Source organism: Notamacropus eugenii, chromosome 1 (assembly GCF_028372415.1).
Source record: "Notamacropus eugenii isolate mMacEug1 chromosome 1, mMacEug1.pri_v2, whole genome shotgun sequence".
NCBI classification, from domain to species: Eukaryota; Metazoa; Chordata; class Mammalia; order Diprotodontia; family Macropodidae; genus Notamacropus; species Notamacropus eugenii.
Window position 1 is genome coordinate 151,126,805 of NC_092872.1, and position 19,850 is coordinate 151,146,654.

At 37.5% G+C, this 19,850-nt stretch overlaps 1 protein-coding gene and 1 long non-coding RNA gene across 2 annotated transcripts in view; one reads left to right on the forward strand and one right to left on the reverse strand.

The window, feature by feature from the left end:
• APBA2 (amyloid beta precursor protein binding family A member 2) overlaps positions 1–19,850 on the forward strand; it is a 364,180-nt gene that overhangs the window by 58,885 nt on the left and 285,445 nt on the right. The window lies entirely within an intron of this gene.
• LOC140508807 (uncharacterized) lies at positions 34–19,628 on the reverse strand. The gene is made up of 3 exons (XR_011968502.1): positions 19,392–19,628; positions 7,288–7,463; positions 34–597 (listed from the first exon to the last, which is right to left on the reverse strand). It is a non-coding gene; the product is annotated as an uncharacterized lncRNA (long non-coding RNA).

Below are 19,850 nucleotides of genomic sequence, written 5' to 3' on the forward strand. Positions count from 1 at the left end.
ATACTTAAGAATCATATTTTTTGATGTATAAAATCAGCACACACTTGCATACCACTAGTGATTGTTAGTTTATTGCTTGTCTCATACTAACAAAAATTATATAGCCTCTGAGTATATTCAGAGGATAGGGAGCAAGTATCAGGTCTTTCACTTAGCACAGATAATATGGCTTCCTTGCTCATAGCTGACATTTAGTCATTAAGCAAACTAGTTTGATTAGTGCTTTGAAAAGGCCTCTGGAATTGGCTGCATTAAAAGGTGTTGATTATATGGTTTTAGGACACAGCACTCATATGACTCCAGAGGCCCAATGATGAAACCTCCTAACAGAGAAGTGATAGATTTGGGGTGCAGAATGAGATATACAGTTTTTGCATATAATCATTGAATGTTTTGCTTGACTATGCATATCTGTTATAAGGACTTTGCTTTTCTTTACCCTCCTTTTTCCACACTGACACAGGGGGTGGAAGGGAGAGAAAATAGATTTCTATTAATTAAGAAAATAAAAGATGAGGGAGGGGTGTGCTACAGATGAGGTCACTTATTGTTTGTTCTGCTTAATCGTCTTTTCTCTTTTTGCAAAATGGAGGTAATCTGTAAATGGAACATAAAAACAAAACATATCAATAAAACATAAAAAAAACTTAAAAACAAAAAAACTTTAAAAATATCCACATAAAAACCCCCACAATAGTAAGACTTTTATAAAAAGTTTTTTTAAAGAGAGATTGCATATTTTTGCACCATTGTTTTGAACTTGGAATTTATTCTATGCATTCTGTGAGTTTTTGAAGGATTTTAGGAAAAATTTTATTCTGTACCTTTCACATTTCAGTTGAGTTTAGTCAGAGCAATTACTTGTGTTTTTAGTTGTGGGATAGTGCTTTCTAATTGATTACTTGGTAGATATTATCTTCTTGTCAGTTTCTTTTTCTTTTCTTTCGTTATTTTTGGCAAGGTAATCAGGGTTAAGTGACTTGACCAGAATCACACAGCTAGTAGGGTCTGAGGCTGAATTTGAACTCAGGTCCTCCAGACTCCAGGACTAGTACTCTATATATCACTGTCTTTGTAGTTTATTTTTCCTAAACCAACTTATGGATGCTTCTTTAATGCTGCAGTAAAGCATCAGGCCCCTTGTGAAGGAAGAGGAATGATTGCTCCATCCCCTTTGTAATCCATAGCCAAAGCTGGGCATGTAGTTGTAGATTCTGCACATGTTATTTTGTTGTTTTAGGGATGGAAAGCAGTTCTTTTGATGTAAGAAATATAGGTCATAATTACACATGAGAGTGGTATAATTTATCAGGTGGACTTTGACAAGGAAAGCAATTAAAGAAAAAGATGTGTTCCTGGTAGAAATGATTTATGGTGCTCAGATTCTCTGTCTGTAGAATATTTGAAACTACACCAGGGCCCTCTAATAAGATTGTGATTTGTGAGGTAATCTTGCTCCAGTATTTTCCCTCAAATCTCTTCTCTTGTGGTCGCCTATATGGAATTGTGCTGAATGAGCAGATTTCTGGTCAGAATTTAGATGAGTGACTTCTTTTTAGTTGCCATGGTTTAATCATGCAGTTTCACTTAGCTGCTTCTCTCATCACTAACCCTACCCAAGCCTTCCCTGTCATGCTACACAATGAAAGGCTTGTCTACTCCTCATTTGGGGAGGTCCAGGAAAAAGAGTAAAAGAATTGCTCTGTCCTAGTCTTTAATCAGCATGTTTTTTATCTGTTCTTCAGGTGAGTTAGGAAGGGAACGCTCTTGATTTTGTTACTTAAATACGGGTCTCTGAATTTCCATAGACTCTGCTTTGGCTGCTGAGATACTTGGAGCTTGTCATTTCACTGGGTCTGCCTTTTAAAACCACTGCAGTGTGGTGCAGTGGCACTTAATGCTAGCTCATTGCCACCTTTGGCACTAAGCCCAATGTTTGAATTTTTTAAGGAATGTGCCAAGGCTTCTGACTACTCTTGTTCTCAGGACCAAAAAGAAAAAAAAAACCCTAATGCTGTGCAGGGAAACAGATCTTACTGTTCTTCAGTATTTTCAAATATTTACAGTTAAAATACCCAATTATGCAGCACATCTGAGTTCTCAGTTTTGAATGTGGCCTGCAGGGAAATAAAATGAGGAGGAATTAAGGAGGAAATTGAGTTGGATTGGAAAATTAGCGTCAGGACAGTCTGAAAAACCCTGAATGATGGACTAAGGAATCAATATAAAAAATTTTTCTACTATACTTGTCTCACACATAAGTTTTTAAGAAGGCCATACGATATATGATGTAGTGGGGAAAATATTGGAGTAGGAGGCAGAAAACTAAAATGATAACCAGGAGACCTATAGTTTTGTGAGCTTGGGCAAGTCATTTAACTTATCTTGGCATCAGTTTACTTGTCAGCAAAATGAGGACTCTACTAGAGGACCTCTGTGGTCCCTCTTTAGCTCTAAAATTTTATGATTGATTCATGTAGCTGGGTTAAGTGAAAGCACTTCCATCTGCAGGAGGAGTACAGTCTTTTCTTTCATCATGGTAGGAAGCACCAGAGCCTCTTTATTTCATACTATATCAAAGTAATGGGTTGGGTATTGTAGTGCATGCTCACCATCCTTGCTTTTGGGGGAGGCTGAGGCTTGTAGATTGCTTGAGCTCAGATAGTTGTCAGTTGTATGTCTACAAAATCTGGGACCAATGTGGTGAGCCCCTGGAAGTGGGAAGTGAACCAGGTTGCCCACAAGGGATGAATTGGCCCAGGTTGGAAACAGAGCAGGTCAAAGGTCTCATTTTCCCATCCCTATCATAAGATAAGGCCCATGTATGGTCACTGTATTTTCAGCTTGGGTAAGATAAGGAGACCCAGTCTCAATAAAACAAAAAAATAGTCACCTACAATTTAACTATGAGCCAAAAATAATGACAAAGGGCCATTAAAGTAAAAAAAAAATTCTGCTTGAAGAAGAATCTGTTTACTGTCATAATCAAGTAATTTTTTTCAAGCTTCTTCCCACTATCAATCTATATTGTGGCCTTGGGATGTTCTGGTAAATAACAGGTGTGTTTTTGTATGTTGGGTTACAGGGATGTGAGAGAGGGATTTCTCAAAGCAAAGAGTAGTTTGCTATGAGTCTTACTGTGAATATTCAATCGAAGACTCCTACAATCATCTCTCTCTACCTGCTCCTGCCCCTTCCCTCTATGTACCTGTCCACCTCCTCCATCAGTGGCAGCACTGGAATATGGTGTGACTGGGTCAGGAAATGATTCCATTTTGGGACTTTATGCCTTGGCATAGTGCTCTCTAGCTATGCATATACGTGAGATATTCAAAGTCAGACAGGTTGATTTCTTCAAGGAGTCAATGTGTACTGATAATAGGTCTGACCTGTCATCATAAGACGTGCATTTACAGCCTCTTTCCTAGTGGTGATGGATCTATATTGAGCCACTTATATGCTCCCATTTAGTCCCCCTTATGAACCATAGCATGCATTTTAAAGGTATCTGCCTGGGTTAGAGTGCAATCTGGGGCTGTGAAGCACCTTTTTACCCCCAGGATGAATTTCCATAATAAAGAGACTTTTAAGTCTTTGATGCAATTTAAGACATTTAGAGAGTGCTAGAGCTATGGAGCAAGGAAGACTTGAGCTCAAAACCAGCCTCACACAATTATTAACTGCGTGACTTTGGGCAAGTCATTTAGCTTCTGTCTACCTCAATGTCCTCATTTACAAGTAGGGATAAAGGCATTTACCCCCCACCTTGGTTATTGTGAGGATAAGATGAGAAAATATTTGTAAAGCGATTTGCAAACCTTAAGGCATCATATAAACACTAGCTATTATGATTCTTTTTGTTGTTAAAGGAATCAGTAACAGAATCCCCACATCACTAAATTTTTAGGGAATCACTCCATTCTGAGCCTGTTTAAATCAAAGGGCCTTCTCTATAGATACTGAAGACACAAGGAGATAGGGAGAAATTTTATAGAGCTCAGCGGTTTCATAAAAAAAATGTCCATGCCAAATATACTAGTCTTTAGGGACCATTTTCTGAGAAAATTTTATGAGGAAATGTGAATTTTTTAGTTATTGGGAAAAAAATGGATATTGCTGCTATGACCTACTCTGGCTACACTGTCTTAGAGATTTAAAATATCCCTACTTTTCAGCCAAGGCAGGGGCTACATATATTGCTGTGTGTGTTGTAAGAAATGTACCCTTGTGGTATTTCCTTTCACAATACTTCCTCATTTTGTTACGTGTTATGAGTCAAGGGTTTCCCAAAGTCTTGTACAAAACAAAAACGAATGGGGTTATCTAAGTCCAAAGTTGCCTTGGGCCTAAGGGAATCTCTCTATATAATTATTTTTAAAAAAAAGGTGTCTCTTTGTTTTGCTGATAATGTTGAAGACAGGAGGTTCATGGAGTCTTCTGACTTGAAGTCTTCTGACTTGGAGTCTTCTGACTTGGTGACCAAGGGCTATTTATTGTCTGTTGCAGCAAAATATTATTATAATTAAGTAGATGGATTTGGCTTTCAGACAGGTCACTTTGGATTTTTGACCATCGTTTTGATTTATGGAGGGTAGTAATGAGATTGTATTTTTTTACTTCAGGGAAATTGGGATAAAAATGGACATGATTCCTTTCTTAATGGAAGGAACAATTTACTATATAGTGGAGATATTACTGAAACTATTTTACAATGGGCCACAACTGAGAAAGAAAACATTTAATGGTTCCTACTGAGCTGTTTTTCCTCCTATTCTTTCCTTTCCATTTAGGAGTTTAATCTCTTCCTGAACTTTCCCATACCTTTATGACTGTGTTTTCTAATTTTGCTTTCCATCCAGTCCGTATTTGCTTAACTTGATGTGGGTGTTGTTAATTTTCTAGTTGTATACATTAACCAATGGACTATAGCATAATTACCAATAAAATACCTTTCAATGTTTAGTTGACTAACTGACCCATTGAATGCTTTATGAGTATTACACATGTGAAGTTTTATTCATTTACTAGAAAGTCAAATAAAACATGCTAGCATTACCTAAGGCATTATTTAAATTTAGGACAAAATTGTATCATGTTCATTATTTAGTATTCTTATTTAAGGCATCTAGGTGGTTCAGTGCATAGTATGTTGGGCCTTAGGAAGTCACGAAGACTCATCTTGAGTTCAAATCTGGCCTCAGACGCTTACTAGCTAGGTGACCCTGAGCAAGTCACTTAACTCCATTTGCCTCAGTTACTTATCTATAAAATGAGCTGGCGAGGGAAATGGCAAACCACTCTAGTATCTTTACCAAGAAAAATCCCAAATGAGGTCACGAAGAGTTGGACACAACTGAAACAACTGAAAAGTAAAAATTCTTATTTAGTTGTCTATTTGAATAGTATTTCATTCTATAGTGTACATAGTCCTATTAAGTAAAAATGTATAGCCTACAGATGCCTTGAAGATAGGATTGTAATGGGAAAATAATGCTTTTCATTGTGAATCTGGTTTTTTTTGTGCTCTATACTCGCCTTACTACTAATTGGGGGCACAGGTATGTGGGGCGATAATGCATATGTTTCAGAGGCTCTTGTTTAAATCTATCTCAAATTTGTTTTTTTTTCTGTGGGATACAAATTCACAATAAAATCCTTGGCTAGGGTGACTTAAAAGTACTAGGGTTTTGCATACATTAGTATTTTAGTATTTATAAAATGTAGGTGGGATAATACCTCTTGGACTCCGGGCAAACATTTAAACTCTTTCAGCCTGTTTCCTTATCACTAAAATTTGGATCATGTCTAAGGTCTCTTTCAGTTGTAAAAGCCTATGATGTCTCTGAGAGTTAATTAGAAGAGATGAGATTGTAATTTATATGTGTAGTATAATGGAAAGAACATTGGACCAGAAGCTAAGAAACGTGTGTTCTAGTTCAGATTGTGCCACTTATTTAAAAGCTGTGTGACCATAAACAAATCACTCACCTTTTTTGTGCCAGTTTTTTCGATCTGCCAAAAAAGGGTAAGATCTCACCTTTATATAATGCTTTAAGATATTAAAAATGCTGCATGCATTATTTCATTTTATCACCATAACAATCCAGTGAGGTTGGTGCTCTTATTATCCCCATTTTACAGTTTAGGAAATTGAGACTCAGATTAAATGACTTGCCCAGGATCACTCTGCTTGTGTCTGAGATAGGATTTGAATTTAGGTCTTCCAAACTCTAAGACTAGCACTTAATTTACTATACTACATGACCTCTCTGACACCACAAATTTATTATGAAGTTCAAATAATTATTGGATATCTAAGTGACTTGGAAAGCTCAACAAAAGTATAAACAGTTGTCATTATATTAAAATAATGTGGGATGGCATGGATTTCCCCATAGGAAGGGACTGATCATGCTCAAGGAGACTTTTAGTCTTTACAAGTTTGGTGAAGGAACTATGTCTAGGAAGCTCTAGAAAAAGGGTGGGATTTGTCATTAGCCACGGAAGGAAGACAACTATTGGGGTGGGGGTAGGGTCAGAGTTTCCTTAAAGGAAGAGGGATGGCTTTGAGCTTTGAAAGATAGGTAGTTTAATATAGGAAGAGAAAAATGAGGGGTTCCAAGGGCATGAGCAAAATTTTGCTATGAGGAATGAGAAATTATGTTTGGCTAATGTCTGCATTAGTCACTTAACCCTATTTGCCTCAATTTCCTCATCTGTGAAATGAGCTGGAGAAGGAAATGGTAAACAACTCTAGTATCTTTGCAAAGAAAACTTTAAATGGGGTCATGAAGAGTCAGACATGACCGAAATAACTGAATAATAATAAAAAAACACTGAGCATAGTTGGATCAGAGTTTGTGTGTGCAGAGGTGGAAGATTATGTTGGAAAGAGATATCTTTCACTGGGGCCATATTGGTAGAGGTCCTTGAATGTGGGGTTAAGAAGTCCAGACTTTATTCAATGGGTAATGGGAAGAACATTGGAAATTTAAAAGTAGGTAGTGACATGGTGAAAGTTGTAGTTTAGGAAGATTAATCTATCACTATGTATAGGACAACTTGAAGAGGTGGGTAGTTTAGAGGTAGGGAGACCACTGAGGAAACTATTGCAGGAACTCAGGTGTGAGGGGATAAGGTTCTAAAATGGTTTGGCAGCGTGGATGACTGAGGATGCATTATTAGTATAGTTATGTAGATATACCTTGTACTATTTCTCTGGTTAACCTCAGCCTGTTTCCACTCACTGCATAGTAACTGCTAAAGGACTCTGTTGTCATGTACTACCTTGGGTGACGTCCTCATCCGCAGAAGTGTGTTGGAATGTATATTGCTTCCATACTAATGTTCTGGCTGTGCTTCAGAAACTTGTATAGTCCTGTTGGCTCACCGCCGCCACAAAGGAGGACAGAAACTCTGCCTGGTGGATTCATTAGTTCTGATTTCTGTAAGTGGGACTTAAACTGGAAGAGTGGGGAAGGATAAATCAGGGTACATTCAAAAATTCAATTTTTAGAAACCATTTTCTTTTCCCTTCATGGTAAATACTTTTATAAAATTGCACAACCAACACATTTGTGTCCATTTCTAATTATGTCTGTATTCTTGTGAATACTGGGAGTTTGGAATCAGAGCCCTGAGAGAATAGTGAAACTCCACCTGATCAAGATTCATTCAGATGTTAACCTGAGGCTGCCTTCCCTTTGGCCTTTCTTTTAAGAGCACATCCCTCCTACTCTCCTCAAGTAGACAGCAATGGTGTTTGAGACTGCTTTTACAGCAGGCTTTATGATAAGCGTTCATGATCTGTTCTGTCGTTTTGAGTGCAGAGAAGAAAGAGCAAGAGCTCTGTCATTGCTTCCACTAATCAAAAAAGAATTTTTAATCAAGGTGGGGGCCACTTATAGTATGACCCACTGAGATTGGGAACAAAGGTTATGTAGCATGTGAGTAGTAAATGGAGGAAGGCTTTGATTAAGCTCTGCAGCAATAGATTCCAGGAAGGTTTATGATGCAAATTAGGAATACTGCAGTATGGAAATCATTTTACATTCAAACCCTAGAGCTGCATTCCTAGTTCTCTGAGTGTCTAGCTATTTTACCTGCCTGGTTTGTTGTTGGTGGTGGTGAGGGGGGAGGTACCTTTTCTTAATGTATAGTTGTAAAAGACAATGAGTGTAACACGGATGCTAATGGATGTGTCACTTGGTAGTATGGTTAGCGGCTGGTGTTCAGTCAGGCATATGATTTAAAGAACATGTGGTTCAACTGATACCATGCATCCCTGGTGCTGATGTTTCTTTGTACTTTTTCAGATGCTACCTGAAAGCATATGGGAGGTCCCCAAGACCCTGGAACATTGGATGGAGGACTTTAATTAAAGGTGCCTCCAATTCCTAAGCATCCACAGATATTGTGTCTTAGTGGATGTTCGTTCTCTAGAGATGGAGATTAGTCAAGAAGCTAGTATGTGTGTTTATTTTTAGCCTCAGGAACATGCTGTATGTCACTGCTTGACTCTAAATGGCAGTTAACGGATAGGTTCGTTAAAGACATCTCCGCAATGGGGTAATTACTGCAATTTATAACACTGTGCCTATCCCAGGGAGACTGACAGGCAGCTCTTTGCAAAATTTAGCAGGCTTCAGCCTCTCTAACACTTAGGTGTAGAGATGATGGGGTTTTGTGCGTGCATGCATGCGTGCGTGCGTGCGTGTGTGTGTGTGTGTGTGTTTGGGGAGGGTGTAGAGTGTGGAGACGTAATTTCTTCCCACTTCCACTAAAGCAGACTACTCAAGATATGTTTTTCTAGTAATTTATGAAGATAGTCTTCTTACTCCTTGAATATTACTTGAACATTTAATCCCCAATTGTGATCTCTGGTCTGATTTCACATGGGAATTTCAGTTCTTTGTTTCCTTCTACATTTGTTTCATTATGTTAAAGTGCGTATCTTGTTTTCTTTTCCTGGATCCCCTTTATGTGAGGGGTGTGGGTGAGGAGGTCTAGGCTGCTTCATTTTCCTTACAGTCAAGTAACTGATCTCCCTACGCCAGGTATCTCCCTTCATTTCATACAACACATAATCACCAGATTAGTTTCCTAAAATATTGATTTGAACACATTATGTTTCTGCCCAGAGACTTTAAGTGGCTTCCCATTGCCCACAAGGTAAAATCCCAACTCTTTAGTTAGACATTCAAGACCGACTGCTGCCTGTAAAAATGATCTGGCCATCTTTTCCTCCACACTCTTGTTCATATTGCTCACCCAAGCCCCACACCGGGGACCTTTTAAAAAAGTACTTCCCATCCCTCTTAATCTTCCAACAAATTCAACAAACATCTGTTGGGTATTAAGTGCAGAGCACTGTTTGTCCTAGGGATAGGTGGATCTTGTTGTCTGCAGATAGAATGCTGAGCCTGGAGTCAGGAAGATTTATCTTCCTGAGTTCAAATCTGGCCTCAGACTCATACTAGCTCTGTGACCCTGTTTGCCTCAGTTTCCTTATCTATAGAATAAGCTTGAGAAAGAAATGGCAAATCACTCCACTATCCCTGCCAAGAAAACCCCAAATGAGGTCACAAGGAGTTGGACATGACTGAAAAAAAACAACTGTCTGTCCCAGGACCTGAAACTTCAAAGAAAAAGGATGAAATAGCCTAAACCCTCAAGGAACTGCTCTGGAAAGATAAAACATGCATTGAGATATGTAAATGCACAGGAAGTACAAAAGTATGCCTACTGATTTTAAGAGGGAGAGCACCAACACCCGGGTGAAGTGCATAAGGAAAGGCTTTTGTATAGACAGGGACACCTGAGCTTCACTAGGAAGAATTCTGTGATCTGGAGGTGAATTGGGAATGCATTCTAGAAGTGGGGATTCCATGTGTGCATACATGTGGAAAAGACAGCAGGCCAGTTTGACTGGAACGGAGAATATATGAAAGGCACAAGACTAGAAAGGGTAGGTGGAGGTCATATTGCAGAGGGCTTTAAATTATAGGGTAAGGATTTTATATATTATTCTAAAGCCACTGGAGACTTTTGAGGAGAGGAGGGACATGCTAAGATCTGTGGTCTAGGAACATCGATTGGCACCTGAGTGGTGATCTTTGAGGGATTTAAATTACTGAAGGCCCAGTACTTTTTCTACAGGTTTTTGGGGGTCTCTTCCCTCGCCACTATCCCTATACTGTCACTATTACTGCATAGACCACTACAGTGACTGCTTCCTCCCTGCTCTCCATTCCAGTGGCACATATTGTCTCTGCTACTCATTCAACATATCATATACTGCTTTGTGCATTGTTAGGTTGTTTTCTGTCACTTTGTGTATATTATCTTAATGAGACTGTAATCTTCTTGCACATGGGGATACTACCTTGTATCCTTCATTGCCTAACATCTGATAGGGGTAAAAATTTAATTTTCTATTTTGGTTTCTCTCTATGCCCTGTGCTTCCTTCTTTAGTAAAAAGGGCTCAAAGAAGTTTTACCCATTGACAGCATGTGATCCTATCATCTCAGCTTATGGACTTGCCACAAGGGTAGGAGACAAATGGGGGCCATATTTAGTCGTCCTTATCTATATCTCGTTACTGGACCCAGATGGCTCTGGAGGAGAAAGTAAGGTGGTGACATTGTGTAGCCCTCTGCTACTTAAATCCTATTCACTTGCAAAACATGACATCATCCTCTTGAGGTCATTATTAGGGCAAGTATGGTAATGTTTCTTTGTAAGCCAGGTATATATAAAAATATGTTCTCCTTAACTAGGCTAATATTCAGAACTTCAGTGCACTGAGACACTTTCAGAAAGGGTTATGCATAAGCATTAAAACGATTATCTTTAACCACAGTTGGCATTCTCAAAGCAGATATTTCCTTGTTGTAAATATATTTTTCAGTCTAGACTTTGAAGAGGAACCAGTATCACCACTCTAAGTCAGTTTAGATTCACCAATATGAACTTTAGGTATTTGTCTCAAGCCAACATGTTACCTCAGAGGTATAATAACATGTATTATTTGAAAATGGTGTCTTATCAACTTTCTGTGGACTTTGATGACTCTGGAAGGGAAAGTGAGGCTGATGATTTTGAGCAACTCTGCCTCACTTAATTCTAATTCATGAGTAAGTCAAGGGACCACCTGTGATGTCATTGGTCCTCTTTGAAAATGAAGGTCAAATGACAACAACATTGCCCGTTCAGAATGTAGACCAGGCTTTGTGACCTTTAAAATTGGTTGTTTATGTAAAAAATCAATGCTAACACTATCCACAGTTAATAATTTCTTATCCATAGTTATGTATTTCATCAACCTGGGATTTCATTGCTTCATATAATATGCTTAATACTTTTCCTGTACTTGGGTATGATATAGAAATGACAGGATACATTTCTATATATATATAAAATAATACATAATATAATATGTAGTATTGTTGAGTTGTTAATTTGATCACATCCTCCATTCTTGCACCTTTTAAAAAGTAATAAAATAGAAATGGATACACAGGTGCTCAGAGAACACAAGGTGAACATGGTGGATTGGTGAAGCAGTCTTGCTGAGAAGAGACACGAAATTGGAATATATAGGGGTCAGTATATTATATAACAGATTATCAATACAGAAGATTATCAAGAGTTAAAGAGAAAAAGGTAGATTGGAGAGTTTAAGAAAAAAAACAGGGTCTAGAACAGTTACTATGGGGAATATAATAAAGCCAGTGAGATAATTATAAGGATTGCTATGTAGCAACAAGGGGACATGTGGTTAGAGAGTATAAATTTGTTGAAAACCCAGTCAACATAGTTTAACTATTTCTTCCCAGCAGCTTTTAGATCCCATAGGAATTGGAGTCAAAGATGGTAGGCATTATTACCCATGATGGAGGCTGGGAAGGAGTAGTAGAGAATAATACCAAAAGTCAGTGGAACTCCAAGATCATAAAGTCATTAGAGCTGGAAGCTTGGAAGTCATCTAATCCAACCTGTTCATTTTATAGCTAAGTTATGAGTAACTTGCTCAGTGTTCCACAGGAAGTAGGGTGCAGAGCTTTTGCTGGTGACTACTAAGAATGGAAAAGGAGAGAATGAGGGCTTTGTAGGAGTCATGGTCTGAGAAAATACAGAGGAGTCAAAGGATCAAAAGTCTTGATGAGGATGAAGAATGGGCTTGTTAGGAGATAAGGAAGTGGGAGAAGTAGAGATTTGAGACACAGAAGGGAATTCTAGAGGTTAAGATCTCGAAGTATACAACTGTGGAACATTGTGAAATGTGATCATCCTGTGGGTGGCAAATAGAATGGAGATGGAGGTCATAGGAGTTAAGTAGCCTGAGGAACTCTTAGATCATTCATTGGTGGGATATTGAAAACTCTAAGGGTGATGGCAAGTGAATAGGTTGAGAGGTAATTGAGAAAGTGACCCAGAGATTAACAGAGGATATTGACAAGGATCTGGAGAGTGTAGTTCATAAATGGATGGCATTTACTTCAAACAGAATTGGTTAAGAGATGGTAGTAGAGTAAGGATCTAGGAGTAGCAGGGTGGGATCAGGGAGGATTGTCATTTCTGGCAGATGGAGAAGAGAGTATATTCCTTTTTTTATTTACTTTATGAATTTGTATAATTATATTTGTGGAGATATATACAGATAATCATAGTAATAGCTATCATTTACATAGCACTCTAAGGATTACACAATGCTTTACAAATAACATTTCATTTTATATTCACAACAACCCTAGAAGGTAGGTGCTGTTATTGTCACTACTGTGGAAACTGAGGCAGGCAGAGATCAAGGAACTTACCCGGGGTAATACACCTAGTCAAATGTCCAAGGCCACAGCTAAATTCGGGTACCCCTGACTCAGAGTCCAATGCTCCATCCATCTGGCCACCTACCTGCCAACACTTTTTGTACATAAGTATACACGAATAAAACAGGCAAATAGGTGGTGCAGTGGCCAGAGCTCCAGGCCCAGAGTCAGGAAGATCCAAGCTTAAATACAACTGTAGACACTCACCAGCTGTGAGACCTCAGGCAAGTCAGCTAGCCCTGTTTGCCTCAGTTTCCCCATCTGTAAAATGAACTGGAGAAGGAAATAACCAACCGCGCCAGTATTTTTGCCAAGGAAACCTCAAATGGGATCACAAAAAACTGGACATGAATGAAATGACTGAACATTAACATACATGACTATATTTATATAAGTACATATATGTGTATATATGTATATGTGTATGTATATTTGTATATATTCCTCCAGGTACTCACTGCTCTTGTGTTTTCCTCCCTCCTCCCATCAGAACCTTTCCTCATGAAAAGCTCTGTTGTAAAAAAGTGATTTCATTTTCAGTATTACTACTGATTATTTGTCATTTCACAAGTCATTGTGTTCTTTGGGTACCAAAAATATTTGCATTTTCTAGAGATTGTATTACTGATGGAAGTGACTAGGGCTGAAATGAATGGGACGAGGGGAGATATTAGCTAGGAGATTGTGCCTGAGGCTCTAGTGTGAATGACAGATGTTAAATGAGCAGAAAATTAGGAGGTAAACTGGAGGGCCATGTAAGCCATGGGGGAAGGAGAGTACTGAGCAAGCTGAGATAGTTCATAGAAAAGTCTTCAGGGTTAAGAAGCCTGAGATTCCATTTAGAATATTGGTGGCATGGGCCTTCTTTAAGGGCTTTCATAGGTCATGATCTCCCTTTCCTGGGTGATATGTCTGGAGTTTCTGTAAAAAATTAAAGCTTGAGAATCTGGGGAGGGATATAGGGCTGAATGGAAACTTTCATCCCTTTGTAGGTGTTTCGATTTTCATCACATGGGGCAAAACAGACATCCTCATAAATAGTGTATGGCTAATTCCTGCTCAGCTTCGTCAGGGTCCTTAAACATCCTGTGATTCTATTACCCTTTGTAGATGGGTTTGATGTGTCAGTACCTTATTGTTGGACAGTTGATATTTAGCTGCTTCAGAGTTTTATAACCAGCTATTTTTATGGTTTTAGAACTTATTTACTAATTTCTCTCCTTGATTAACACATGGTCCTTGCTATACCTTTAGGATATGAAAACATCTTTCTCAGAGCCATTTAATATAACTGGCATTTCAGTAGAAGATCCATGTTTTTGGAAAGCTTTTAAGGAGCTTCTAATTGTCTTGTTTTTATGAGGAAAAGACACATAATAACAGAATCCACACATTGGAAAGGACCTTACAGATCATTTAGGCTGGTCTCTACCTAAAGCATAAGTTCCATATATTGTATTCCCAAGCGGCTGGACATTGAATTTCTGTTCGAAGACCTTTCGTGATGGGAACTCACTACCTCCTGAGGCTACCTATTACATTTCTGGATGGCTCTAACTGTTAGGATTTTTTTTCTTTGTATCAAACTCAAATCTGCCTCCCTGTAATTTCACTTTGGAGCTAGTAATATCCTCTGGGCATAGAATGACTATGTAGGAGGCTAGGGATAACTTAGGATGTCAATGTGTGGTTCACACTGACAGTTTTATGCTGGATGCAGATTTATCTGTTTGTCTTGGGAAAATAGTTTACTTGAGCTGATTGCCATGAAGTTGTTGTATATGGAACAGTTTCCCTTTCCATGGATAAAAGGAAGGTATGGACCTCCTCTTCCTTGGAGGCAATGAGAGGGCCTAAAGATTGACCTTCAAGAAGGACTAATTTATGAAATCTGATTTCTCCTGATAATATCTCTATGAGTCCAAAAGTCCAGACATCATTATTTATAATACATAGCAGATGGGGAAACCAAGATATATAGTTATTTAAGTGTTTGACTTGAAAATCAATTAGTCTGTGGTAGAATACTGAATTTCTTAAAAATTAAAAAAAAATCCTGAGGTTCATATCCCCAATAAGTATGAATTCTCAATCAAATAATTTGTGCTAGGTTGTCTCCTATGTGGTAATTGGTAGGTGTTACAATAGAGACATCTAGAAATGTCTACCAACTCTATTACTTGGCTTCCAATAGATAGTACTGCATCTCTAGAATAGGCAAGAGCTTCAGGAGAACCTAATTCTGTGACTAGCTCTGCTTGTCTTACTATAAAAACAGACAACTTCTTTGATTTCTCCCCCTTTTTTCCTTTCTCCCCACTCCCCACCTTCATCCATGTGTATGTGCCAGAATGAATTTAGCACATGTTTTGCCTAGGGTACTGTACTGTGGAAGGACTGGGGGAAGCAAATTAACCCAAAGCAATTTGGAAGGCGATGAGCCAAGATTTTAATTCACAGTGGAAATCAGTATTGAAGAAGCTAGAAGAGAGAATCAAAAGTCAGATACAAACATGCATATATATGATACCTATATGCATACATGTGTATGTATATGTATGTGTATATGTATATAAGCATGTATACCCTTAATATATGCATGTTTTTATATATATTTATTATAGCTCTTCCTCCAACCACCATGAATAAATGTATACACGCACATATATGTATATATACATAGATACACACATATATACATAGGCATATATATACATATATGTATGTGTACGTTGGAGAAGGAAGAGCTAGAATAAAATTATCTGAAGTAAGGAAATCTATTTGTGCCTTAAAGATTCTCTAAAGATTATGCTTGTTGCATTTCAGAGTCAGCATCTGAATACATTTATTTGCCTGTAAAAACAGGAAACTGTAACAGAAAAAAATGGAAAACGTCCATTCTTGGGGACCATGATACTGAAGGACAGTATTTCAACATACCTGAGGAGATTGCTTTTCAAATTTACAGCAATCTTTGAAAGTAAAAAACTTCAGAATAAGGTCTTTCAAGCTCTGGACAGGGACCATGTCTTGTCTTTGTTTCCCATGGTATACCCAGCATAGAGGAGCTACAGGGTAAATGTTCATTGATGAGAGACAATAGATACTTAATGGATAGGTTGTTCTTTACCTTTTTCCAGAGCTGTCAATCTTGTAGATGTAAAGAAATAATGCTGAACCATTTTTTTAGTTAAATAAGATTTCTGTTAAGTACTGTGGTGTAGACAAAGCAGGTTCACTATCTTCTGGGGTATTACTTGGACTCTTACAGTAATTACTCCAGTGGCTTGGGTGTTTTAATATTCCTGTTATCACAAGGTTCATTTAGTCAGTCAACAAGGATGTTTTAAGTACATTTGAGTTTTAATGTGAGTGGCACTGTGTTGAGCACAGGGGATACAAACAAAGGTTGTAAAACTCTTTGAGATTCTTATAGAAATAGAATAGAATAGAAAGAAAATATAAGTATTTATGATTATCATTAGAATTTGGGGTTAGAGTTAGAGTTAGGGTAATGTATAATGTGATGACTGATTATAATCGTCCACAAGAATAGATTATTTCTTCAGAAAAAGCGGTTAAATTGGATATGATTTGAGTTACTCTCAGGATGAGGTAACAAAGAGTGCAGCTGACAATAGATTACCCTTTTTTCTGAAAGTAAATTCTTATTGTTGGAATATTACTAGTAAGATCTAGGTAAGGTAGGAGGAGAGGGATCATGGAATAGTAGTTTTGACAATATTAACATGTGATCATTAGCTCTTTCATTAGTGTTGATCTGACTATTTGGGAAAATGGACAGTACCCTTAAGCAGCAGGTAACGACCAGAAATGGGACATAATTGAACAAAATACAGAATCTAAGAGTCACAAGGGACCTCAGTTGTCATGTAATCCCTGCACCTATACTTAAACAAACCCCCCAGCAAGTGCCCATTCCATCTTTGCTTGAAGACCGCCCCCCCCAAGAAGGAAAAACCCATTACCCCATGGAGGCAACCCATTCCACTTGAGGAATAGCTGTAATTATTTGAAAGTTTTCCCTTATATTAAGTTTACATCTGCCCCTCCTAAACTCCCATTCATTTCTCCTGCTTCTGTCCTCAATCTTAGAAACAACTAGAACAAACTCCATACCATTAGATTCCTGTCTTTTTCTGCCACAGCAGAAGTATTGTGCATCTCAGATTCTACCTTCCTATTTGTCCTTCAAGTGAACTGAGGGAGTATTTATCTGACAAATAATCAGTGACTAGTTCTTATGACAATTTGTTGGGATTGGGCTGTGCAGCTCCCATTAACATTTATGGTAACCTTGGACTAAATCCATTCAGAAAATATATACCTTCATTTTGCAGAAATTTTCTGTTTTTTGACATGAGATTTGGTGTGTAGACATTTGGATCATCTGCTTCAAATGGACATAATCTTGATGCCTTGCAGGGATGGGATGTTTTACTATATCAATTAGCGTTTTTCTCTTCGCTTCGTCCCTCTCCCATCTTCCATAGAAATTCTTGTTGTTGAGGCATTTTTCAGTTGTGTGCAACTCTTCATGACTCCATTTGGGGTTTTCTTGCAGAAAAGATACTGGAATAGTTTGTCAGTTCCTTTTCCAGTTCATTTTACAGATGAGGAATGAAGACAAATGGGATGAAGTGACTTGCCCAAGGTCACATAGCTACTAACGTGTCTGAAGCTGGATTTGAACTCAGGGAAATGAGTCCTCCTGACTCCAAACCCTACACTCTATCCACTGTGACACCTACACTTAAGCTACCTTACTTTTAAAAAGTATGTTATGATTTTTTAGATATTTTCTTTCTGTAGAACAGATTATGTTTTTTAAAAAATAGATTGAAAGGTATATAACAGATGCTATTTGACTGATTTTTAAATAACATTTTATGAAGTATCTTTGTAAATGCATTTTTTTTGCTTTATTTGCTATTTGCTTTATAAGACAAGAAAGACAGCTTTGAAACCTGAATTGTTAATCAAATGGCATGATGGCTTTCCCACTGTTTTCGGTGTTAAAAAATATTTTTTTAGCACACTTTTTTTTAGCACACTTGAGACTTTAAACATTAATTCCTGAAAATTTAGAAATTTTATGTATTTATGGAAATACATGAAGAAATGTAAGATTTCGCAGAAATTGGGGGATAATGGAAAAACCATGAAGTCTTAGATTTTTCAAGAAGTGTTCGATATCTGCACAGTTAAAAACTCTTTGCAGTTATGAGCCATGTTGAGCTGTTTCACGCATCGTTAATACATAGTGTGCCTTTAGGTAACTCCTTTATTTTAATCTGTGATTAGTCATTCTGATCTGTGAATGCCCCTCTAATTACAGTGTTTATAAATTAATATTTTACATTCTCAGATCATTTATGCACCATTTGTTCTCTTTTTTATTACAGTATCTTGAATATGTAAATGTTACCTAATTTTATGAAAGCAAAGCCAATTGTTTAAATCCATTACTGTATTATGATAGAGTTGAAAGAGTAAGACTTCTTCCAGTGGAGATATTAAGTGAGCATTTCCAACTAATGGTCAGTTCTCTGATGTCAGCTGGATCACTAATGGGTGAAGTATGGCCAAGGTTGTAAATGAAAGTTCTGAGGGTGGTACTATGGAGTGGTAGTGGTAACAATGGCTTTATCTTTCATTAAATGAATTTCAGGAGGAAATTTGGTGATCATCTAGGTTGACCACTTTATTTTGACGACTTCTTAGAGATGATGAAACATGCACAGAGAGGTTGGATTAGATTTGTTAAACCAAAGTTTCTTGGAACCTAGCTCTCCTGATTCCCCATCCTATGATTTTCCCACTATATTGGGTTGTCTTGGAATGACTGCTCCTAAATGGATCTATTAAATGTTATTATCTCCTTGTACACATTTATTTCTGGAAGAAAAATAGGAAAGAGTTAAAGACTTTCATGAACCATAGAATGCATCTATATCTATCTTTCCTATTAGGAAAGAGTGTATATTTCAATATAGATGATGTCTATCATCCCATATTTTCTCTTAGAAATAGTGTAAATGAAATAACTTTAAACTTACTTACCACCTTACTATGTATCAAGTGAACCTAAATTATTTAATATTATTTTCTGTCATTTTAGCTAAGTAATTACTATTTCAAGTAAAAGCATAGACTCATGTTGACTGGCCAGAATTGTTTTACAAGGATATTGTTTATATAGGATACCCAAAGCTCATTTTATTGTTGCCAAACCTCACTAAAATATTTATTTAATAGCCATTTTTAGAAATATAATGGAATAACCATTCCCTGAAATATTATTTTACTTATTTTTTTTACATGGAACCAGTTAACATGAGTAGAACATAGCTATAATTAAAATACATGTTGAAATATAATCATCAAAGCTATTATATTCTCTCCACTAAACGAACCTATTCTTAACTATGTTCAAGGGCATAAAAATGCTAGATAGTTGTCTTTAAAAGAGGTAACCTATTTTCTCCTGTTAATTTTTTTTCTTATTGTCTATGACCATGAACAGTTTCTATAATATTTACCTTCCCAAGTGAGTTTGAAACAAGTGACGTAGTCTAGTGAACTACTTCCATAAGTGCCAGGAGATGCTGTGGGGGCTGTGGATTCCATTAGGTGGCTATTAGAGTCCTTCCTAGCTCAGAAATTCTCAAATGTGGTGTGTTATAGAATAGGTCTGGCTTCTTTGATCACTTTTCACTGGTGTCTTCTTGATCAGGCTGCCTTTAATTGTGGTGAGACCTGAGACAGAGATGTCTGAAATCAGAAATGACACATTCAGTGATCTTATTGGCTCCCAGGGGTTCAAATATCATTTTAATGCAGATGACTTATAGATCTAGATAGCCTAATCTTCTCCTGAACCCTAGAAATGCATTGTCTAGGATGCTACTGCATCTCCAAATTAATCCTTTTGTTTTTTCCAGTTTGTTTTTGTGTTGACTTTTGTTAAAAAACCTAAAGGGGGAATATTTCCAAAGATG